Source organism: Lampetra planeri, chromosome 41, assembly GCF_965212315.1.
Source record: "Lampetra planeri chromosome 41, kcLamPlan1.2.h2, whole genome shotgun sequence".
Taxonomy (NCBI): domain Eukaryota; kingdom Metazoa; phylum Chordata; class Hyperoartia; order Petromyzontiformes; family Petromyzontidae; genus Lampetra; species Lampetra planeri.
In genome coordinates, this window is record NC_136147.1 from 8,356,329 (window position 1) to 8,381,462 (window position 25,134).

At 48.1% G+C, this 25,134-nt stretch overlaps 1 long non-coding RNA gene across 1 annotated transcript in view; it reads left to right on the plus strand.

Annotated features, from left to right (window-relative positions):
* The window catches only part of LOC144732163 (uncharacterized), a 199,263-nt gene that overhangs the window by 94,865 nt on the left and 79,264 nt on the right, over positions 1-25,134 (plus strand). Inside the window, exon 3 of the long non-coding RNA XR_013588156.1 lies at positions 8,295-8,396. This is a non-coding gene — a long non-coding RNA (uncharacterized LOC144732163). The remainder of the gene's footprint in view (positions 1-8,294; positions 8,397-25,134) is intronic.

A 25,134-nucleotide genomic window follows, 5' to 3' on the forward strand; every position in this document is an offset into this window, starting at 1 on the left:
ATCGTACACGGGTGGATCACTTTTCGAGTGCCTCTCGTATAAATAATGAGTGTCCCGCGGGTGCATGCGATGGCCCTTCACGAATAAATAAGTGTTCTTCGTGGCGGAGTGGTGTTGCGCACAGTGCTGTGAACACCGTGACTTCCCCACCCCCACGTAACCGACAGATGCATGGAGAGGCCTTCATTCAGCAGTGGACTGACATAGTGCGGCATATTGCTGTGTCACCGTGTTTGAGAGCGATTAAAAATACATTGCGATGTTTCCAAGTTCAAATCGTTGCCTGTTGGTGCGTATCTCAATTGGTAGCCCTACACTAAGCCGGAGGTAAAATAAATAAAAAAAATTGACATTTCTATGGCAGGGGCCACGCTTTCTCTCAACAACCGCCCATCATACTGCCACAAAACGGCAGTCATCCTGTTGACCTCCGGTTGGAAGTATTTCTCCAACAACCCTCTCGGCTGGCTGGCATGTCGTGGGGAGTCCTTCGGAAGTGGATTAAAAGGCCACGTATTTATTTTAATTTTATTGACAAGCACCGTTATTTGGAGAACTCGGTGGTGGGGGGGGGCACGGGCGGTGGGGGTTGGCGGGGGGTTTAAAAGGCAATGGGTGGGATTGTGCGTTTTCACACACGGAGCATTGTTCTGGAACAGGGAGAAAAATGCGCACAGCTGTTCCAACGAGACACCCACAGCTCTGTCTCCCCCCGCCCACCCCCCACCCCCCCACGCCTGCACTCTCTCTGCTCCACGCGCCGTTTCAGCGGCGGGCGTTTGTCCCTTGAAAATAGTCCCCGGGCGGCGGTGCGGCGAATTGCGTTACGCAACCGTTCATTCGCGATTTCATGCCCAATTCGGGTCATCGGGCAGAACAAGCGGCCCTCTGTGCCTCGTCGATAATTAACGGTGGAGCGACGGCGGGCAAATGTCTTGCTACCAAAACGGACGGACTCTGTGGCCACCGGGAATATTTTCCCCGCTGAAGCTGTCGGGCGATTGTCGTAGTGCGTCTCTTTGTTCGAGCGGAGTGTGGGGCCGGTGGTGATCTTTGGCGGAGACGAATCCGTCTCTCCCTAGGACAAGGCCTGCTGATTTGCCGCCGAGCGGGGTTCATTTTATCGTCGACGGCAGGGCGACGATCGACCGAGTCCAACCCCTGACCGAGATTTGAACTCTCGCGACCTTTGGGTCAAAGTGCTCCAAACAAAGTGCCGCTGCCGGTTAGACTGTAAGGCCGCGTTAAACAGAACGATTTCTTCCGTTGCATGCTGGTAGACGGAAAACAAATGGGCAGTGCAGGGCGTTGGCATGCACGCAGATTTAAATTGGTTGGACAAATTAGCAATTGAGGGCGATGGTTCGGCACACTCATCACTGCCAGCAAAGCAGCAGCAGCAGCAGTAGAGGGCCCCGAGATTGTAGTCCGTGGTCGGTCGAGTGCCTGCCTGGAGGAGATCCCATTAACTGGGCCTGTCCACGCGTTACTTGTTTGTGAAGTGCTTCCCCGCAAAAAAACTCTTCCACTAAAATACAAAAAAAATCCGTCGCGTTATAAATGCCACGAGCGTGCATAATAATAATAGGAAGCACATGGCCTATCAAGCAATGCGGCAAACCCGACTGTCGATAGCCGTGTAGCGTAGCGCCGTTAGAACAAACACATAATGAGTCTTCATTGATCGCAACTCTATTAAAAACACAAGGTTATTACGGCAGCGTGCGGCATCGGAATAGCGGGCGATATACGAGTCTGTTATTTTTCAATTTATTTCCATGATGATATTTTCGCCAGATTGATCCATGCGATGCCTGCATGTCTCATTTGCGACGACGTCTCCACAGGGAGAGACTTGAGAATTAGGCAAGTCCGGGTAATTCGTCCGTGCGAGAGATATTGTATTATTATCATCATTGGGCTGCGGTGAGCTTTTTAACAGCTTGCCAGGGGCTTATGGCGCCACTGATTTCTATCAAAGAAATGCCGCCAAATGGCAGCTGGTTCCTAACTTTGAACGTTTCACCTTAAATATTAGGAACATAACGGTTCATCGGCAAACGTTTATCCGTACGATTTAGAATACACACGGTGGTTAGCGCACTGCCCCGCGAACCCGGCGACCTGAGTTGAGCCGGACTCCCGGCCACGGCTAACACCAGTGGCGAGTGATGTCCGGATCCGGTCCTGGGTCCTCGGCTTCACCAACCGGCACTGACCAGCATGGTGAAATATCCCCGTGATTGACATGGCATGAGGAGACCTTCATCCAGCAGTTTATTGACAAAGAAAGGGTTGTAAATTATGTTTAGTTTTATTCTGTAATGGGTGCACGTGACCCTTGCTGCCACCCAAGGCCACTGCATTCACCACACTAGCAGATAACAATGTGTCCCTTGTATTGGATCTCGAACTTGCGATGGTTTATAGAGTCGCGGAGATCGTAACACGCAAAATCAGCACGACTCCTCCCACTGCCCAGCGGTGTGGGGGACGGCCTTCATCCAGCAGCGGATTGGGGCCGTGTGTCGTTTTCTTCGATGATCGCACACCCCCCCCCCCGCTTAGCGTCACACAAGGCCATAGGATATCTTTTGAATGCCGTTGCAGCGCTCAATTTTCAAATGCAATGGGAAAATAGAATTCCATTTGGCGAACAACTTACAAAAGGACCTTCAGGGATTATTAAATGTTTACGGTTTAAGCTTAAACATAATACTCTGTACGTGTGTTTATTGCACGTGTTCCGCCATTACGAGATGTCACTTTAAATGTAATGCTTTGTGAACGGTTTGAAAAGGAATGTTTAAGCGAAGGAAATTACTCGTGCCGTGGAGGATTGTTTTTTTAATTAGTTTATTGAGTAGAGCGGATGTCTTGGACATTTCTACAAGAGCTTCCATTCTCCAGTGCATTTAAAATTGCGGAGAGAAAAAAAAGTACACGGTCAGCAGTAACTTCCTTCACAATCACGTAAAGTATCCAGCCACGGACACAGTTTATAAGCAGCAGCAGCGGCAGCAGTCTGTTCCTTACTTCGGTGGGTGTCGCCAATGAGTGGGTGCCTCCTGCACCCCTGAGATATGGCCCAAAGACACCCCACAAACACCGTGGATTTTTTGAGGCCACATTTTTGCTCCCTGCGCTCTCAAAACGATCCTCCACGCTCTTGTGCGCAGGCCTGTCTACAAGGTAAAGCCCCTGCCATTGCCACAGTTCCGTGAAAGAGTCTTCACCTGGAGGTTACCGTGGTGGCGGGATGTCAACTCCCTTGCATGGTATGCAGGAGGTCGTGCTTACGATCGCGACCCTGGCGCCTTTATATTCGGAGTTAGCATGTTCTCCCCGTGGTCGTGTGGATTTTTTTCCAGGGTCCTCCTGCTTTTATTTGGCTGCTATAAATGTCCACGTGAGGATGAGCCACTTCGTTGGGCTATCACTGGTGGCCAGTTCGCTTCTGAAAAAGAGCTGTATAGCTCAGTGGGCCTTACCGGGTAAAAAATAAATAAATAAATAAATAAATAAACCGGAGTAGTTTTTCGGTAGCTGTTAAAGAGCCCCTTTAAGAGGGCAATTTTTGGCCCTCCGTGCCCACTGTGACCAAACGTCCCGAGAGAGGTGGGCAGTACCCACACTTGACCCCACCACACGCAACCTTGACCCTCCACCGACTGCGTTGCGCCCACCCACTTATCCCGCTGGTTGGGGGGCACGGAGGCTGCAGGGGGAGGGGGCTTCGGTAAAACTCGCGTCCCCATCGTTTTAGCTGCCAACGCCGGAAGATCGAATCGAACGGGCGACCTCTGGATCGCAGGCTCGGTGCCGTGTACAACAACCCCTTGCACAACGGCAGCATCGCCATGAGCCTGCGTAGGTCATAGCGCTGCAGTAACTCCGCTGAGCCCGCAAGTGTTAAATGTATTTATCAGAATCGGAATCTCTATTTATACCGGAGGTATCCGATGAGCTATAAAGCAATTTTTTCACAGGTGTCCAGTTAGGCGCGTGTCAGAACATTGCAGCAACAAACAATACAAAAACACGATAGGAGTGCAAAATATAGAAAATGTAAGCAAGTAACAATACAATTTTTTTTACCAGGTAAATCCCACTGAGCTTATTTTTCATTTATGTTATTCAAGAGAGCCGGGCGTACGGAGCGTTTACAGCATTCAGCCTTTGCTCCCACAGGGATGCCAAGTTGGGATGCATTGCTTCAGCATGAAAGTCTTCCACCGCACGATCCGACATTAGCGTCTCCCGGCTCCCGATATTTCCTACGCTGAACGGCTATTTGGCAAATACGAGAATGTAATTGTCTTCAGAAATGGGGAGCGTGGGCGGTCGAAATGCAATGTGCTTCGCAGACAATAACGTCGCGTTTTATATCCTCCGCAAAATGCATGGGCGAGTTGAATCTCCAAATGCATGCTCTGGTTTTTGTTTCACTTGGAATTATTTCTTGCAGTAGTTTAAAGTTAAGAGTATTTTTGCGTTTTCATGATTTTTTTTAATTCTACCGGTTGCTAAATGTTGTTATTTTGCCTTTGTGTGTACGTGTTGGTATCTATGTCTTGGTCTTAATTAAAAAAAAACATCTCGGGAGGAAGATACCAGGGCAGAATGCGCGACAGCAAATAGGTATCGGGACCGCTGTCAGTGCTGGGTATCGAAGTGAAGCCACCGCCGGCCTGCACCGACACAGCGCGGTGAAGCATGGTCAAATAACCCCCCTTAGTGAATTTATAAAGCCGTCGTGAACTTTCATTATTTTAAATTATTAATGTGTGCAGAGTTGCTGAGTTTTCAGTGGTTATTTTCTCGTAAGTAAGGGTTTTTTTTTTCTCCTGACTATCCAGTTTAACTCCTACATGAACAAATAATTATAATAATCATTATCATAAAGGAATCGTCCAGGCAATTATGAATGCAGGTTTGTTGAACTTCTTTCGCACCGAACGTAGCCAACCGTGCAGGTTTCATCCTCAAAAGTAAGCCTTGACGCCACGTGATGCTTTGTAGGTAGCAGGAGGCTGTGCAGGGGGAGGGAGGATTGTGCAGGCATTGGTGACCTTGGGGCGCGGGAAGGCCTAGGATGAGCCAGCAGATGGTGGGAGACCGTCGGGCCAGATTGTGGAGGTCGCGTGCCTCCTTGTGCCACAGTAGCAGCGTTGGTGAGGAGGTTGTAGGTGATGCCATCACTGGCTTTGTTGAGGTGTGGGTGGTGACATCACCGGCTTTGGTGAGGAGGTGTGGGTGATGCCATCACCGGCTGTGGTGAGGAGGTGTGGGTGATGCCATCACCGGCTGTGGTGAGGAGGTTGTTGGTGATGCCATCACCGGCTGTGGTGAGGAGGTTGTGGGTCGTGCCATCACTGGCGGTGGCCACAAAGACGTCTCGATCTTGAAGTTGTTTTCAACATTTCCTCAACTCGTATGTTGACGTTTTACCCCCCAACGCACAACATCACTCAGGGTGGCCGTACTGACAAATAAAGAAAAAAACGTCGCTATTGTGCCACCCTTCTCATGAGAATGTTACCTGATGAAATGCAATCCTAATTGCTGTAATTATGACAGCAGACAGCATGATCCTAAATTACGTTTAAAGCAGCATATATCTTTGAAAGCACGGTATTATATTTTCTGAAATGGAAATTTTGAAATTGTTCCAACTTGGGGTCATTGTCGCTCAGTCGCGATTTAATGAAGGCTTTCGCCGTGCAATTAAATTACATTTAGCGAGAGTAATCATTTCCAACTTTTTTACTTTCGCTTTGCAATTGCCAAATTGGAACCCTAATTGATGCGCCTGTGTTTATCAAATAGCTCTTGTAAAATAATTTATTTAAATTGTTCCACCAGCACAAGTGCCGGAACTGTGTATCATGCTTGAGTGAATCAAATGAAAGAACAACGCCAGTCTTTGCGCGTGACGAAAAAACCCACGCGTTCAAAGCGTCTCGCTCCTCAACCTTGTAATGGGCCAGCATTTGCATGTTGGTTGCCATGCGATGTTGCGGCACCTCGGTGACGAGATGTTAACTCCCTCGCCTGATATTTCCAGGAGGTCGTGGGTTCGATCCAGACACTAACGCCTGTTGTATATTTGAAGCTTGCATGTTCTCTCTCCCTGCAGTCACATGGAATTTTTTCCGGGTGCTCCGGTTTTTCCCTCCACATTTAGAATCGGCATGCGTTTCGAGCATTTGGCTGCTATACATTTTGACTTGATAAGCCAGCCTCTTCGTTGAACTATCATTTGTGGCCAGGTCGCCACGTCCGAGTGCGTTTGTAAACACCACAAAGTCAGTGTACTTGCCTGAATTGACGTTTAAAGTACAGGACTGTGGGCAAAGAATATGCACCTTCAACACGACGACAAAATAATAGGGTTAATCCTTTCAGGCAATAACACAGGAGGTCTTCAGATACTCAAACACCACGCAGGTTTTCACCACACATGCTTTTGTGGTAAGACATCCAAACAAACATGCTTCGAAAAAAAAGTATGCATTGTTCTTGAAACTGTTTGGCCTGCACCAGAGACCACTTCCCTCATGGCCTCGTCTCACCGCTGGTGGTCGGCCAGAGAACGGCGAAAGGCGACCAGCACAAAAGCAAAGCAAATATCAACGCATCAATAGCTTGGCTTGAGCAGTTCATGCCAATAGATTGGCATTAACATCATGGGACCTGTCTTGCCAGTATCAAAATATAACAATTGGTTTCACCCTTCCTAGCAATAAAACAGGTGTTAACATGTTAAAACACCAAAAAGAAACCTTTTGCAAGGAAGCGTGTCTGCATTAAACACACATACTTGTGGTGAACATGCAAACAAAAACATGCTCTGGTGTTTTCACATCTTTACACCTCTTTTATTGCCAGAAAGGGTAAATCCAATTCTTAGATTGGCATTAATCATTCATTCTGAACAGGACAACCCATAGAAATGCTTAATAACATGATTGCTTATATACAGAACATACTGTATCGCAAATTACAAGGTCATTCAACGTTACGGTTATATAAAGCTGTACCTTTATTTCCAAGTTAGATTTTTTTTAAGGAGATACATCGCCATCAAACAAGGAAAATGTGAAACGGATTTTTAAATCGGTTTGTTCTCCTGGCGTGGCAGTTTAAATTATGCCAAGTTTATTCACCCCCCCCCCCCGATCTCTATTCACCCAGCAGTAAGAACCTTTTTTTGCCAGTATCAAAGTATGAAAAAATAAAAATAGGTTTTAAACCTTTTCTGGCAATAAAACAGGAGGTGTTATGATGTTCGAACACCAAATAGAAACATTTTGCAAGCCAAAAGGCGTTCCCTGGTCTGACACTGGTGAGACTAGGTCCTAAAGAAGGCTGTCTGGTGTAGACAAATCAGTTTCAAAGACTGCCATATATAATTATCAGAGCTTGTTTTGTTTGCATGTTCACCACAAGTACGCGTGGTTAACGCAGACTTGGCCGATCAAGCAGGTCACAACATGCGGTGGGTTAAAGTGTGGGTAGTCGTCCCACTTCATTGTGGGCAAGAGACAGTGAAATAGACTCTTGGGGCATGGCGGTGGTGGGGGGGATCTCTAGAGAGCCCCCTCACTCGTGGTCGCCCTTCTGCCAGCGGTGACAATAGCAAGAAATTGCACGGCTGCACCTTTATCTTTGTTGTTGTTGTAAATGTTTACATAATACTGTGTTCACGATCATTTCGAGAATTTGCCCTGGAGTTCGTCTTATTACTAATTGATGCCGAGGAAAGCATTACAAAAATGTATCCTGGTATGTAATCGGTCCAACCCTATAAAGCTAGCCACGGCTAATATCAGTCGCGAGCAATCTTTGAACCAGTCCTGAACCAACCCCCCCTCACCCTTCCTACTCAATCAACCCAAACGGACCAGAATGAGGAAGTATGGTCAATCAGGCCCCCCGTGACCGACAACGGCATGGGGGGGGGGGGTGAGGCCTTCGTCCAGTGGTGGATTGACGACAGTAGGTCCTGAACGTTTATCACCTGACCTCGCAGCTATTGACTCCCGGTGGCAACGTCGTGTCAATTTACCCATCGCCGCCCACCATTGGGTGGAACTCGTAGCAGGCAGGGCCTCGCTCTGCAGTTGAGGCGACCCAAAAGAGAGCGACAACTGCTGCCAGCTTGAAGTTCTGCCGGCCGCTCACTTAACGGACTGGATTTCCAAGCTATCTTGTTTGTGTTTCTTTTTGTTGTTGTTGTTAACGGGTTTTACTCTTCGCGTGGCATGTGCCGTTGTGTCGTTGTTTTGCAGTCGGCCTGAGTCGGGAGAGCTGGGGCGCTCGGGACCGCCGGTCTGGGGCCGAGAGTGGCAATGCGCCACCTCCCATCGCGGTGGTGACCACGGCTTCTCAAGGTCGGTCTCTCACCCAACCGTTACAATTTGAGCGTCGAAAACTGCCCCGCTTTTATTTTAACGTTTTTTTCTTTCACACGCGCGCCACTACCCCCCCCCTCCTCCTCCTCCTCGCATCCGGCCCCGAACATAGAGAAGGTTTGTTTCTCTTTCTTCCCTCGACGCTCGGGAGAAGTCCTCGCGCAAGTTGTCAAAAAAATGTCAGCGGTGGAGTCGATCGATGAGTCGATTCTTACGTTCGCAATACGTCTTCTAGAACCGTGTGCGACCCTGACGCCTGCTGTATATTGATCATCGAGTGGATTTTTCTCCGGGTCCTCCGGTTTTTCTCTCCACATTTTGGAACACGTGTCGTTTAAGAGTATTTGGCTGCTGTAAATTTCCACGTGATGATAAGTCACTTCGTTGAGCTATCGTTTGTGGCCAGGTCACTTCTGAAAGAGAGCTGTATAGCTCGGTGGGCCTTACCTGGTCAAATAAAATATATTTTAATTCGTAGTTTAGTTTAGAATCGCGTAACCCCCCACAGCCCCTCGAGGCAGCGCAATGCGCACGACGTAAAATAATCGTGATTAAAAAAAAAAATCAAATCTTGACCCTGCATTGTAATGGTTCATCAAATGTCCACAGACCTGGTGAGAAATGGCCACTAAGTAGCTAATTTAGAAGACTTGTTAATTCACTCCTGGACTTAATTACGATTAAGCTCGTGCCTCCGATTTACCGCGGTTGGCTACGTACTGTGCGAAAAAAAATGTCCACATGCATACCATGCAGTGGAGCCACAACATGCTTTGTTGTAATCATTGAAATTGGTGAACTCCATGCAATGTCATGAACAAAAAAACAAATCTTCCTCGAATGTCAAAGGTCAGCGAATTTCATTTTTTAAGGGATGTAAAATAGACTTGACTCAAAGGTCAATGGTTGGTTCCAACATGGGAGAGTCTTGTTCACCTTTGCACTGTTCAGCCAAGAGGTACGCTTAACAAAAACAAAAGCTCATCACATGCGTCAGTAAGCAATCTATGCGTAGTACAATCATCGGGAGTCACGGTCGTTGCGCTGCTGGATGAAGACCTCCCTCGCCGTCCCGCGATGTCACGATCCAATCCCATTTCCTCTGCGCGACGTGATCTCATTGCTCCCATCTCGGAGCGACCACTGCGGAGTTGGAGATTTTCATAACAGTAACTGTGCATTTATAATTCTATTAATATTGTCCCTCGGTGCAACACTGAAGATTGTTTTGCTTTGATGTGGCAAGTTTGCTTTTCATTGCATCTTGCCGTTCACTGTAAAATTGCTCAAACATTAGGCGCAAATGAGGCGTTTATTTAAGAGGTTTAGTTATATTTCATGATTATTGATGATTGTCCACGGTTATTTCACCCATACATGAAATGGGGGCCCGTTGTTGGAGCAAACATTCGCGGACCTGTTTTGCTCAAAGTTGACGCATGTAAGCAATGCCCCGGTGGACTCTTCGAGATCTGCGTTTGACTCCCAGCCGCGGCTAACATCAATGACGTCTGAATGAGTCTCCCTGTACCCCCCCCCTCCGTCGCCTTCATCAGCCCGCACTGACTGGCATGATGAAGTATGGTCATACAAGCCCCATGACCGGTAACATCTTTGGGAGGAGGCCTTCATCCAACGGCGGATTGACAAAGTGCTGTAAATTGCATTTTATTACCTGCACAAAATGTACAGAATGATAATAGCATGGGGTATTTTTTTCCATTCAATTTTCTCAAGGTTGTTTTGTGACGAAAAAATCCATTTCCCTGCGTGTCCGTGAGCTTTTCATGATAATTCACAACCTCTTGAAAACTTTTAATGGCTTCATTCAAGTGAAAATGCTAAAGTTGAGCTGAAAAATACCACATTTAGCGTCTTCAAATTGACACCTCAATACTTAGTTGTTTGCTCAATGGGACTGAGCTTCCTTCCCCCTCCGCCACCCCCCTCCCAATGTTATTAAGAGTTCTTTTGACTGTCAGATGGATGTGGTGAACATTGGCGAATGTATTTAATGGAGTAAAAAAAGAAAAGAAAATTCAAGGCAATTCCTTACGCACACTGCTGAGCCTTTGGGTAGAAAAAGAGGGGGCAGCCAAGCGAGCAGGCTGTACCCAGGCCTTGTCTCCCACCGCCCTTTAGCATTCTCAACGGAGTTGCCTTCGTCTGGAGTAGAATTTGTAAAGAAAGTTTGGGTAACAAGGGGGTAGGCTTGATGTGAGTGGGGGTTGCGTGTCGAGAGTGGAGGAGGGCAAGTTTCCGCGCGACGGGCACTTGTGGTGTGGCATCCACGGGGCTGCGACTAAGAGGGAGATGAAGCCGCATGGGTGGTGGTGGCGACGATCATGATGCTGGTGATGGAACTCAGAGCGGACGTTGAAGGTTGAGTATCGGCCGTGAAATTGCTCTAGCCAGGAGGGGGGGGGGGGTGATGGTCGCGTGCGTGGTGCCACAAGCGGCATTTGTGGCTTAATTGTAAAAGTTGATCCCGACCTTTCTAGCCAATGAAAGTTAAATGGAGCAAGTTGCCTACACCCGATGTGTTCTTCACAATGCTGTGCAATACGCAAAGAGTTTTTTTGGAGAGGACAACCACTCTCGGCTTTACACTAAGGTCGTACTCATTTTGTTGGCCATAGAGAAAACGGGCTGAGTCGGCACCCGGCTGGGATTTGAACTCGCAACTTTCCAATTGCAGGTTTCCAAGTGCCCTAACCATCACCGGGCTGGAGTAAAAATGACCTCGCGTGCATGTAAATATTATCCATCTATTCTAAATTAAAGTCAGCCTGGAATATTACGCCGTTATTTACAGCGTAAAAACCTTTGATGCAATGTAAATCAAATGTTTCTCGGCAAACCCTACATACCACATAAGCGGGAGCGATAACCTCCACCGCTTGTCACGACGTGCGCACACATTTAAATGGGAGGCCTTGTTTTTAAAAGACCTTTACAAAAATGCTGGAACTAATGCGTGCGCAATCTCACGCTTGATAGTGCCTTTTTGTTGTTGCTCCGTCGCATCCTCGGCATCAAAGGCAATATGCTACAGTCGAGATTTTCATAACTCCGATCCTCACAACTGCTCGTATTCTGGCTTTCCCTCTACAGTTGTCCACGATAAAACACACGCATCCCCCCCCCCCCCGTGTCACCCGTACTTTGCTCTCGGCGTCGCGCCATGAGACGGAGAATCCACTGGGATCTCTCACAGAGCGGTGCTGCCCTCTGTGATTGAAAAATGGCCCGCGGAAGCGGACATCACGGAACTGCCTCCTGAGATCGCTTCAATTGACCTCCGTCCACACAGTTAGGGGGGCAGCGCTCTCCCCCCTGCCCAGTCTGCCGCTGAGAGTAATGTTTGTCGCTTGACAGCCAAACTGTTTTTTTAAGTCCTCAGCTGGTCTCTAGTATCAAAAGACTCGAAGCGTTCGTCAGTAACGCTGCCTCAAAATGGAAATAGACGTGAATGTGTCGAGCTGTTTGTTTGTTTTTGCACCGCTGCCAGCACGATCAACTACGTAGCTCGTCTGTCGCGTGATCAGTTCGCAAAGTTGGGGGCATCAATGTGTGATGTTCCATTGGTGTGACTTCCACCCCTCCCCTCTCTTTCTAATGTCATGATACAACTTCAATATGGCCTGTAACTCTGCCCGCACTTGTGTGCATACCGCACTTTATTGGTGGCACTTTACAGTTCAGTCTCTCGCAGCCACCTCATCGGCCACCGCTATCAAACCTGCTAACTCGTCGTGGCTATTTTAACGCCATAATGATCCTTCAGAATCTTTCAGAATCCAAATGTTTATTGCGACTGGAGGAATCCCATGGGCTATGAAGCTCTTTTTTGTTACCGATGTTCAGTACGGGCGAGTCAGCACTAGCGTCTTGTCCTCCTCGTCCTTGTCTCCCTCTCCCCCTCGGAGAGCACCACGTCCAACCCTGATTGCCCAGAAACCGTTTAAAATAACAACGGTGCATGTCTAACCTTGATGGAGATGAATCCGTTTTCATTGCTGAATTTCCAGCCAAGTAATTTTGTGTCGGTCGCCACTTATTGATTGCGGTGTATGGGCATTGCCATCGGCGACGTGGTAACGAAGGTTTAGCCAAGTTAACCTCCTTGCAGCCAATCTCGAGGTGGAGCGATAATAGATGAACGGACGGACAAATTGTTGGCCGTATAAATGTATAAGATAACTGTTGTTGTTGTCTCGATGGTGGCCGTTTCTCTCCAGCAAAAAAAAAAATCGTTGTTTTTGGATTTTAACCCAGTTGTGGTTTTGTAAGCATCGAGTTGAAATTCGATGAACATTTTGAGAAGGGGAAAACCAGAGATGGAGAGAGAGGCGGTGGCGGGGGTGGTTGGTTGGGGGGAGCGATTGTGCAGCTTCTGTGTGCATGAACTACTGACTCCAGGGGTCATACCTGTAACGTTTGGAATTCGGCTTCGAAAACCACGAGGATTGCAGAAAAAAATCCTCGGGTGAAAATCACCGGCCCGACAGATTCGCTTTGAAGCAAAAATCCACTTCCATTTTTGTCAAAGTTCAACAATTAAATATGATGTTTTCTTTTAAAAAAAAAAAATCTCCCGCCAGTTTTTTCTTCTTCTTAAGAATTCTATAATGATGTTTGCCTTGGGGCTTTGGTCCCTGACTGCGAAAATCTCTCGGTTTTTAGTGGAATCTCGGAACACATTTTCCCCGTCACACAGTTGGTTTAATTTTAGGATTTATTGTCCCGTGCCAAGCTATGCGAAATTCTACGGCAAAGGCGGCCACGTGAAGTGTTTAACAGTTGGCAATAAAAAAAACGCACTCAAATCTTGAGGAATTTGAAGGATTTTAGAGTAAAAGTATGGAAATCTCATAAAAGACAACAAATACTATTTTTTGTGCACTCCGGGAGGATTCCTGTGCACTTATTATGCGTACGTATAATTGCGTTTGCGTGTGTTTTGCGAGCAGTGAGCTGCTGCTGCTCTCAATAGGTCCTCGCAAACAAAGTTTGCTGTGACAGCCCGCACAGCAGCTGTTTGTTTCGCGTGTGTAAATATACAACCCCTTCATCGCTCCGCTGCTGGATGAGGGCCTTGGCACCCAAATGCAGGCAGTGAAGGTTCCATGTTGGCCAGTACCAGCTGGTCAAGGTGCGGAGGGTACAGAGCAGAGGTCGCAACCGGGTACCCGATACCCGTACCCTACCCGATACCCGGCTACCCGTACCCGGTCGGGTACGGGTACGGGTAGCCGTTTGCGACCCTGGTGCGGCCGGGTACGGGTAGGCCGTGAGTCACTGGTGAGTCATTATTTGTCACTCATTTCGGGTAGGGTACGGGTAGGGAACGGGTACCCATACCCAGCCGGGTACGGGTACCTATTTGCGACTCTGGTGCGGCCGGGTACGGGTAAGGAATCAAAACCCGTTTGCGACCTCTGGTACAGAGGACAGTGATTTTTGCCACTTTGGCCTCCAACTGCCAACAACGCCTATTGCTGAACTTCTTTTCTGTGCTTGGTGGTGGTTTGCCCATCAAGTATCCAGGCTTTCAACCCACCTGCTTAACTTCCAAGGTTCTGCTGGGATCGGGCGCATTCCGGGATGGTTGGGTCATAGGCCGTGTATATTTAGATATGTAAATTATCCAATCCATCATTTTTTGGAAATATATAAAAACATATATTTATCATGATTTCCTGCACCAACAAATCTTTGTATTATGCGAATAATTAAAATTTTGGGGAATTTAAACACGTTGCTACTACGGTCGATAAAATAACAATATACACATAAATGCAAAAAAATTGCAGTAAAAAAAAAGTAACGTTTTAAATTCTATTACATTATCTTCCCTGGCTTCAAATATTTGTCACGGTGTTTGCAAATTACACAGGCACAGTGAGGAGTGTGCTGGCCACCTGTCATAACACATGGGGGCTTAGTTTAACTTTTTGACGACTGCCGCCCCTCTCCCTAGAACTCAAGGAATTTTGCAGCTAAATCGCCTTCAAAATAAATAACAAAGTGGTATTCAAATGACGAAAAAAAAAGTCACCCGAGTTAGCCTCGCCGACTGTTGGGGCATGTGGTGCTATTAGCGAGCACACGTTGAGTTGGAAACACGGCACCGATTGAGGGTGTTAGAACCAGAGTCGTGCATTCATTGCCCGCTTGTTTCTGTCTTCAAAATACTGATATTTGACCACACTGTTTCAGATACTCATTTCAGGTCGAGTTGATCTGGGTCAGTCCCAGATCAGGCTTGTTTTAAAATTAATTTTCATTTGGGCTCATTGCTATGGTATTGTCCTGCGGTGCCCAATCAAAATTGCAATCATGTAGGCACACACATCCACGTGTGAATATGCTCACACACGTCCGCACGACAATGAACCCACCCATGCGACACAGATCCCCAGTGTAGTCTACAAACTCTTGGGATCAAACCTATGAAGGTCGGTATGGCGCAGAAGGGGGGTGGTGTGGACAACATGGTGATGGTGACATACTCCAACAGGTACTCGTTTAAGGCTGAGTCCACCTAGGTGAGGCTCAGGACCACTTCAGATATCACTCTCTACTGATGATAGCATTGGCCGGCAATTAAACCCAGGGCGTTGGTTTTCGTAGTGTAGTGCGCTAACCGTTTACTCCACCACTCTCCACAACGTGCGCTAAACCCACGCAGTTCAACAACAACGATTGCCATTGTAAGGCCCAATGTGCTATACAGATATTTCTCAGAAGCGACGTGGCCACAAATGATAGCTCAACAAAGTGGCTTATCCTCACGTGGAAATGTTTCGCAGCCAATTACTCGAAACGACACATGTTCTTAGATGTGGAGGGAAAAACCGGAGGGCCCGGAGAAAATCCACACGACCACGGGGAGAACACGCAAACTGCAAATATACAGGTGTCAGGATCGGGATCGAGCCCACGCACTCCGGTATTCCTGGCGAGGTAGTTAACATCTTGCCACTTTGACTAGATGATGGTGCACGCGTTCCAGGCAAGGTGTACTTTTAAATCGTTGTGACGTGTCGAAGGCTCGCTGGCAGGTCACGGGACAGATCCACATGTTATGGGTGTGACTGACTCGCCCATGCACACTCGCACGTGCGCGCGCACACACAGAATCGCACACACCCACGCACACGTGCAAGCATACACGTGCACAAACACAGCAATCCTAAGCTCATGAAGTCCCGAATTTATGCAGGGATCACATGGACAATTGCGATAGCTGCAGTGGATTGTGCAAAGGGGGAGTGATGGACTGTAAAAGTTTAGAGCACATGCATTCGCAGGCTCATGAGCAATGATGGCAAGAGAACATTGGCCTTTGCATCAACACTGGACCTACAGCAACCAGTGGAGGGAGAACAGCCGACGTTCCTGATCGTGTTGTTGTTGTTGAAGGAAGGGACAATCGAAACACAGCGTGCTTCGCTTTGCCGAGAAAACCTTCGGCTACGTGTCGTGGACCACCCCGTAGCATTTCGGGCATCCCTCAAGCGCAGAGTGAGAGCGACTGCGAGGATATACATCGCGATGTACAGTGCATTGCAAAAATTACAAGGACAAGCTACAGCCCTCTGTTTTTCTACTGCCTGATGAAGGCCCCCCCCACTCCGTGTCGGTCATGGGGAGTGTTGGAACGTGCTATCATCGTGCTTCACATGCTGGGAGCGAAACGTCGGACAACGTGCCGGACAACACGCGGAGATTTTACAAAGCCAAATCTTACGCAAGTCGTTTAATTTTCACGTGCTGACAGGGAAGGTTTTCCACCAATTTCAGCGAACGAATCGGTGGGAAGTATCAGCAAATCCTGACGTCGGCGGTAAGTTACCACCAACACGTTAATTGAGTTCACGGTGCCCTAATACGCTCGGTCATCCCACGTTGACGGAGCACCTTGAGTGCTGGTGGCGGTGGCGCTCTGTGCATCATTTCCAGGCAGTCTTTCTTTCTCCACCCCACCCCCCGCCCTTCCTTCCCTCCCCGCCCTCTCAAAATCCATCAACCCTGCGTGGCTTCCAGTGAAGCATTCATTTTCAGGCGACCGCAAGGGCTTGGTGGCAGATGGGGCTAGCAGCTGCAGAACATGCCCATGCCTCCCTGTCAGGCCATGAAGGGCAAAAGCGCATTTTCTCTGAAGGAAGACGTTTTTATGCAACCCCTGATTGCGGAGCGACCGTGGCCCCCCGGTGCCCCAGTGGAAGTTGGAGCTGCTCGCGATCGCAAGGGCTGAGGGTTCAAATCCTGGTTGGCAGTTGGCTCATCATCCCATCATCGGTCATCATCCTTCCAGGGTTCAACGGCTGTTGCGTCCTGTGGGTACGATCAGAATCGCCGGGATATTTATCTGCACTGGAGGAATCCGATGAGCTCTGTGAAGCAATTTTTTTTACAGACGTTCAGTAGGGGCACGGGGTCAGAACAATATCAGAACAAACAATATAAAAACACGACAGGAGTGCGAAGTTTAGGAAAGGAAAGCAAATCGCCTGAAAAAAATTACAAATAAAACGAAACTATTTTTTTTATCTTACCAGGAAAAGCCTACTGAGCTATTAGCTTATTTTTCGGAAGCGACCTTGCCACAGATAATATCTCAACGAAGTGGCTCATCATGTGGAAATGTATAGCAGCCAAATAATAATAATAAAATCTGAACGCATGTTACTAAATGCGCAATGAAAAACCGTAGAAAAAAATCCACGCGAACGCCCCCCTCCCCTCCCAGCCATAGGAATGTGGAATATCCACCGTGCATAAAACAATGTTCGGCAGTAACGAACGATCCTCCGAAAGGAAACTCTTTTTTAAAACGTGCTTTCAAAGTTTTTTACACCCATAAATCGTTTTTTTCTTCATGTTTTCCACCGCGTGTGACAAAGGACACCGCGGGTCCCACGTACCTGTGAGGACCTGTGCATAATGCACCAGCCGGCACTGGTGGGCAAGTTTGCGTGCGCGAGCAACTCGACGCGTTGTGTGCATGGGATCGTTTGAACGTCCGCAACCCCGCATTGTGAGACGTTGCGTGCCGCAAAGCTTCTCCCCACAAAGCTGCCGTGACCTGCGAGGCGCGGTCTTTAATGCCACAAGTCACAGACGTCTGCAGTTTTTTTTATTCCTGAAAGGCTCTTTTTTTTTTAGGTGGTAGCATTCAACCTTCACTACCTCACCACCCACCCCCCACCTCCCCCAATTCTCCACCAACTCGACACCAATACCCAAGCCGGCAATCCCCCCCACCCTCAACCCCGTTCGCCTCTTAACGTCTTAGCAGAAACTGTTTTCGTGACAGAAATGTCTCAAATTCTATCGCGGTCGAAAGAAGAAGTAAAAAAAAATCCGTGCTCTTCTGTGGTGCTCGCCTCACAATGGCCATTGTGAGGAGCGGGCATTGTTCCGGGTCAGAGGGCACATACTTGCAGCCGGGGGGGACGCCCTGTGTCCTTTTAACGGCCGCGACCTTCTTACCGAGTGTGTTCTAAGAGGCTTAATTCACATGCCAGGGCCGGCTGGCGGCTGGTAGCACTCGAGGCCTTTTGCAGACACGCGCGTGTGAGCGCCCTCGTGACGCAACGATTGAACGGTCGCTTTTCTGCTCCTTTTGTGCAGCTTTCTTTTTGTTTCAACACGTTCGTCGATAACACTTCCCTTCAAGGAAAACACGTAATAGGTGAGGTTGCGGCCAATGGGCCTCGCTTCATAGCTCGTGACTATAAAGTATAAAATAAAAAAATATAAACAATGTTTATTTTACCATGTAAGGCCCACTGAGCTATATACAGCTCTTTTTCACAAACGAACCGGTCACAAGTGATAGCTCAACGAAGTGGCTTATCACGTGGAAATTTATGGCAGCCAAATACGCTTAAACGCACATTTCTAAATATTTGTGGAAAAACCGGAGGACCCAGAGAAAAATCCACGCGACCATGGGGAGATAACATGCAAACTCCAAACATTCAGGCGTCAGGGTCAGGAACGAACCCACGACCTTCTGCGTGTGCTCTTTTTTTCTCCCCTGTGCCTGATTTGTTTTAATTCCAAATGATGAATCGTATGCTTGTGTCGTTCACACAAAATGCATCTCAATCGCTGCGGAACCAACGGACAACGCGGGAAGACTGCGAGGCTGTGAACCGCCGTTGCTGACGATTGCTCTGCAGTTCTCTTGCATATTAACGATTCTTTCAACCGATTAGCGATGAGTGTTTATTATGGACATGGGAAGAAACCGGAACAACCGGAGAAAACCCCCACACATGCGAGGGGGCAACACCCTATCCCCATACAGAAGGCACAGATGGATACCAGTGCACACTTTTCTCTACCGCATTCTGAATGGCGAGCCAGGGTTATGTGGCACCTCGGTGGCCACGGGAAGCGAGTCTCGCAACGTTTTGCCCTTTGTCTGATCCACCATCCCTCGCTACCCTCGCGGTGCTGGCTTGCAGGCGCCCCACGCGCACAGCCACCGCCGCCCAGCTCGGTATATGAAACCTCCAAACACCAGATGGAAGTTATTTCTTTCCAATTTGGTCGACAGGCTGAAAAATATGCGGGGAATTTAATTGAATATTTAAAAAATCATGACGTCTGTGACACTCGGGAATTTGATAGAATGCACATGATGACGTCCGTAGGCTTGAAACGTGTTTGTCATTCCATTAAGGGCTGGCTATTGTATCACCCACTCGTAATACTTATTTCGTCAAATGCTCATAAATGTGAATACAAAAGCAATAATACATGGCCTAATGAGATGGGTTGCTCGCCATTAAATACACACACAAATACCACAGATGATTTTTTATCACATTTTATAACCCATTACTCATTGCGATGAGGGCATTAGCAAGTGCATAGCGGTATAAACCTGGCTACTTGAGTTTGATTGCCCTTCGTGGCTAACGTAAGTGTTGAATGACATCTGGTCCCATCCCTCACCAACTCAGACTGATCATCGTGGTGAAGTAACTGACACAGAATGGTGAGGCGTTAATCCAGCAGTGCATTGACAAATGGCCATACATTATTAATTTGTCATTGTGTTGTCGCACATTGAATAACCGTTCAATATATTTATGGATTAGGGTTGTTGTCGATTGTTATGCGCTTTGATTTAAAGTTCCTGAACTGCTGTATTTTGGGTATTGAATCTTCTTTTTTTGTCTTTTCTGTTCAGAATGTTTAGACTTGTAACCATTGCTGGTTCGCTGTATAACAGTCACTCCAATTATTTCCATGATTCATGCCAACGGATTCACTGCCACTAATTCTGTATCCTTGGGACTGTACCTGCCACAATATTTATCGAATTCGCCGGTCTCAGACATCCCTGGAGTAAAAAAAAAAAAATTGGTTTTGCATGTGAGTTGAGGTTATGAATTTCATGTGAAGATGGGGTAGAAACAACTTGGAAGTTGGGAACGCAACGTGAGGAGAAAAATGCCATCACCTCAGATGGTTTTTCCTATGGATGGGACACGGCTGCCACGGTGCCGAGATGTTAACTATCTCGCCTGGTATACAGGAGGTCGTGGGTTCGATCCCGACCCTTGACGCCTGCTGTATATTTGGAATTTGCTTGTTTTCCCCGTGGTCGTGCGGATTTTTCTCCAGGTCCTCTGGTTTTTTCCTCCACATTTAGAAATATGCTTTGAGAGCATTTGGATGCTATAGATTTACACGTGAGATGCCACCTCGCTGAGCTATAATTGGTGGCCAGGTCACTTCTGAAAAAGAGCTACATAGCTCAGTGGGCCTTTACCTTGTAAAATAATAAAATAGTTTAATTTGTTTAGTGATTGTTTGAGCAGGACGCCAATTTGACTGACGGTTGTATACCAATCAATATCAAAGGTCAGGATCGACATCATGAGGTCAGCACGGCTAATGCCGTTGGTATCGCCACTTTGCATCAATGCTCCCCAACTGCTACCAGATCCTACAAATGTTCCACAGTTAACACCCGACCCCCAAAGTCTGCTTTCTTAGTTTTCATCTGACCGTCTGGCATTGGGTCTGCTGTTATTATTGGAGGCACTCCTTCTCTAAGCACTGCACTTACAGCCCCAACCAGCCATCTGCCCTCGGGTCTTCCTGGGGCTATAGCCGATAGATCCTTCGAAGACTTCTCTCACAGTCTCATTCCACTGGATGGCTCCTGTTCATCCCCTCCATTCCCGTTCTTTCTGCAACCTGCCTCTGTTTCGTGCATATTACTATTTCACTAAACTATTACTATTTTTTATTAGTATCATGGTGATATGTACAGCAGCCAAATACTTTAAAACGCATGTTTCTAAATGCGGAGGGAAACACCGGAGGACCCGGAGAAAAATCCACGCGACCACGGGGAGAACACGCAGACTTCAAATATAGAGCAGGCGTCAGGGTCGCGATCGAACCCACGACCTCCTGCACACCAAGCGAGGTAGTTAACATCTCCTAGCCACCGTGGTGCCCTGCTGAAGTGGCGCTCCCTTTCCATTGGCAGCCCCTGAGCCAGAGACTGAAGTTCCCTATTCACATGGTAGTGGCCAGTTTCTTCTAAACGACCACTGCTGTTGGTACGGTACAACGTCGCATGTCTCGCTGTCGCTTATCCGCCCTGGACAGTTTAAATCGGCCACATACAGGTGCAGTAATTGTGCACGGTGGTGAAACCCGTCTCTTTCCGCAAACGTTGACATATTGGACCTTTTCATGTACAGAGAGTTACTTATAACCTCGTTTATATTCGCTTACTTAAGTGCCGTGCTGCACAGTGAAGTGTTTTCTCTCCTGTTTGTGCAGTTTGTGAGTTGGTTTTGGTCAGGTTCCCTATTTGTGGACACGGTGTCTTATCTATCACGTTCCAAGTTTATTCATTTAACCAAGTGAATAGGGGTTCACATATCCGACCTTTTCAATTATCCACCTTCACCTCGGATCCTGTATTAGGCTGACATGTGCGATTTGCATATATGTTGAACATGTTTCGCAGCGTACGTTGCCAACCGTGCTGATTCGAGGTGTGGGGGGGGGGGGAAGGACAACAAACTAAACCCAAAAAAGCAGTTATAAAGAAATGCGTTTTCAATCTCGATTTAAAAGTGCATAGCTCCGGTAGCTTCCGAATAATTGGAAAGGAAGTGAGTTCCAGACGGCCACGGAAGTGCATCTGAAAGTGCACGATGCGGTGACCGTCTTTGTTCGGTGGCTAGCCGAAAGCCACTGCGAGGGTGACTGGGGTTTGCGTGGTGATGTATGCTCCTTGACGAGATCAGAGAGGGTGTTGTGGTTCATTTGTGGCAATTACGTTGTGTGTAATGACCACGACCTTACAACGCGTTAGTTCGGCAAGAATCCTTGACGGATGCCTTCTCTCACCCCACGATACGACGCCGGCGAAACAACTGGTCACGAAATCCAACGTTATATATTATAGCAGCTGTGGCAAGCCGTTCTAATCGGAAGGAAGAGCCTTCCAGACGGCCGCAGAAGCGCATCTAAAAGCGCGCGATGCGATGACCGTCTTTGCTTGCGACGGGTTAGACTTTTGGTCCCCGTGTTGCGGCTGATCCGATCGAACGTCCGAGGCGAATCCTCGTCTCAAACGGCGAGGAGTGAATGAATTTCGTCCTCACGCGAGCACATCAAGGTGCATGTCCCATTAACATGGCCACAGAACACACTTTGACCGATGTTTTTTCTTCTCATTAGTTTCGACTCGGGAAATGAGGCGGCGCCCTTGCACCCGCGAGCGGATGAATGAGCGGACGTCGCAGACGCGCATATGAAAAAATTAATTGACGCGTGTGCTCGTGCGTAAGCGGAGACCAAGATTAAGTTCCCCCTCCCCCCTCTCCCCCACCCCTGAATAGCCTCGAACGGACTGTTGGGGCAAGTGCTGTTAGCGCGCACCTTTGAAGGCCGGCACGGCACACGAGGGGGTGGGTGGCCAGCACCGCGCCCTGCGGTATAATCGGGGGGCAAGTCGTGTAGTGGTTTGCACACTCTGCTATGAACTCGGCGAACCGAGGTTGATAACCCACCACCACCTATAACCAGTCCTGGTGTTCCCCTAGGTCGACTCGGCCATAAATGAGTACCTGGTGTGGTGCGTAAAACATCAGCATTGGGGAGACAAAGGTGGTCAGGTTCGGTGCTGGCCACACTATCTCTCTCGTATGCCAGGCCGGCCTTCAAAGGTGCTCGCGAACAGCACTTGCCCCAACAGTCGGTTAAAGGCTGTATGGGGGACACTTTAGGAATGACATTGCTCAATGCGTTCAGATGAGTGTAATTTGAAGCTTGTTCTGAAATCCCATCTCCGTGTCGCAGTCCTATAATGGAATAAATGCACCAGTGTCAGAGATGGCTGTATCGATGAGCAAAATAATGAACGCCAGTCTGTGCCTGCTATTGAAATGATTAATACAAATATATATTATATCTATGCAGCGCATTTATATACTCACAGCACAGGGCACAGTGGTCATGTTTACAAGGACATCGTCCTCAGCGACGTCATCATCCATCTCCGGTGAACAAAATGAGGCCGAGCAACTTGGTGGGGCTCCACCACTTTGTGGGAATGCAGCAGTGATCATACGGTGCAACGGGCTGGTCCTTGCCAAAGGGATGTGGGCATTTAAACATCTCAGAGGACAACTGCGAGAGGTGACACACGTACCATTTAAATTACTCGCGTGGAAAGTAAGGGTACAAGTTGACCTGTACAAATGTACTCTGTCTCTTGAATGTACATCCAAGAAAGACCTTATTGGAGTACTGCCCGGTCGTGATCTTTCAAAGGCCCCGCTGAAGGTCTTTTTCTCGGAGGTTGATGGCACATTGACACGCCTACGCCATGGAAAAGTCCCCACTCGGTCACCATTTACGTCGGAATTTCGAGCAAAAATCACATCTCTTTCATCTGCTGTCATTATCCGAGTTTAATCCATCTCCAACTCGCGAACGAAAAAGTAAAACCCATGCACAGCAATCATAACGCAGCCATGATAATTTTTTTTCGGGCTTACGGTTTGAGCCAATGAGGGCTTTCAGAAAATTAAACATTATTTATCACAAAAGACCAGAGTGAGCATTATTTTAATAGACGCTTTGGTGTTTGAAACGGGTATCTTTCATCAATACGTTTGAAAGTAAAATTTTATCTGGAATTATTCATCTGGAACGGTTACTACCATGCCGTAATTTTAGGCCGCAATGGGAGGACAATAAAATAATTCTGCATGCAGAAGAGGTCTCTTCGCACAGTTTTTTTTATTAAAGCGCGCCTTTCATTTTCCCATTTGTGCCTGTAAAGGGTAGATAAAGAAATCTCACGCCCTTGCTGCATTGCTTATGTAAGTTGCCTGCCTTATTACGTCCGCTTTTACATGCAGACCAAAGTCTGAGAAGATAATAATTTCATATTAAAACACCGCGCGACTGTGGACTTTAAAGAAGCACATCTCCGACTGATCATAATAATAATCCTTTACTTTATCCAGAATAAGCCTCAATGAGACACTGTTTTTTTCCTCCCCTCTTGGTGGGGTCTCACATAATGATGTTTGGTCAATTCTTCCTGTAATGAGTGTTTATTTTTTCACGTGGAGGGATAACCGGAGCACCTAGACGAACACCACGCGTGATAGCGGAAGAGCCGCTCAATCGTTGGCACGGACGTGCCACGCCCGCTTTCAGATGCGCTACTGCGGCTGTCTGGAACGTTCTTCCTTCCGATTAGAACGGCTTGCCATAGCTGCTCTCGCCATCCCTCGGCCCGCTCGCACTCCGATGGGGTTCGTGGATACCACCGATGCGCTCTCCTCGCGAGCCGCCGATTCCGCCTTGCGGAGCTGTGGATTGTGAGAATGTGGCCACTGTCCCTGACGGTTCTGGATCAGAACCGGGCAGGCGATTCGAAAAAAAAATAATCCGCACGGCCCCTCGTGACCCCGCCTTTGAATCGTCCGCTACGTTCCCTTTAAACCCCTCGGCAAAAGCATCGGCTTTCGCGCCATCTCAATGCGCGACATTCAAATGTCGTGACAACGTGGCTGCTTTAAAAGCTTTTGCGATCAGCGGTAATTTACCCAAGGGTGGCGGAAGGAGCGGGGGAGGGGGGCGAGATGGGATTCACAGCCCCCCCCCCCCGCGCTCCCTGTAATTTAGACGGGGTTTGCCGAGGGGGGGGGGGGGGTCCATTCCGCGATAAGGATGGGGTGGCGGCCCAGAGGACGTTTAGCGTTGAAACGCTGACGACTTCAAAACCGACTTGAATACACCTTCAACGACGGTGACTAATTGTAGCCGTGCAGGATTTCGCGGGAAAGTGGCCGGACTTTGGATTTTTGCGTTCGGTTTGTTGTCCCCCCCCGCCCGCACCTTCAATAATTAGCATGGTTCGCTACGTACGGTGCGAAATAAGTTAAACGTACATGCTGTTACGACGGTGCCTCGTGTTGTACGGTAACGTGTCTTTAGGCACACATCACTGGCACAGCTGTTGCTCGTGCCGGCGATGGCTGTTTCATTAACACCCTCCGCTTGAAGACGTTATCAACGTCGCAAGTTGGTGGCAATTGACGATTATTCATTCGGAGAGCCGCCGGCCCCCTCGATGATAATCTTTGACCTTTGAACTTCAGCCCTGCGCCAGCGCCTCTTGAGTGACACAGCGGCGATGATG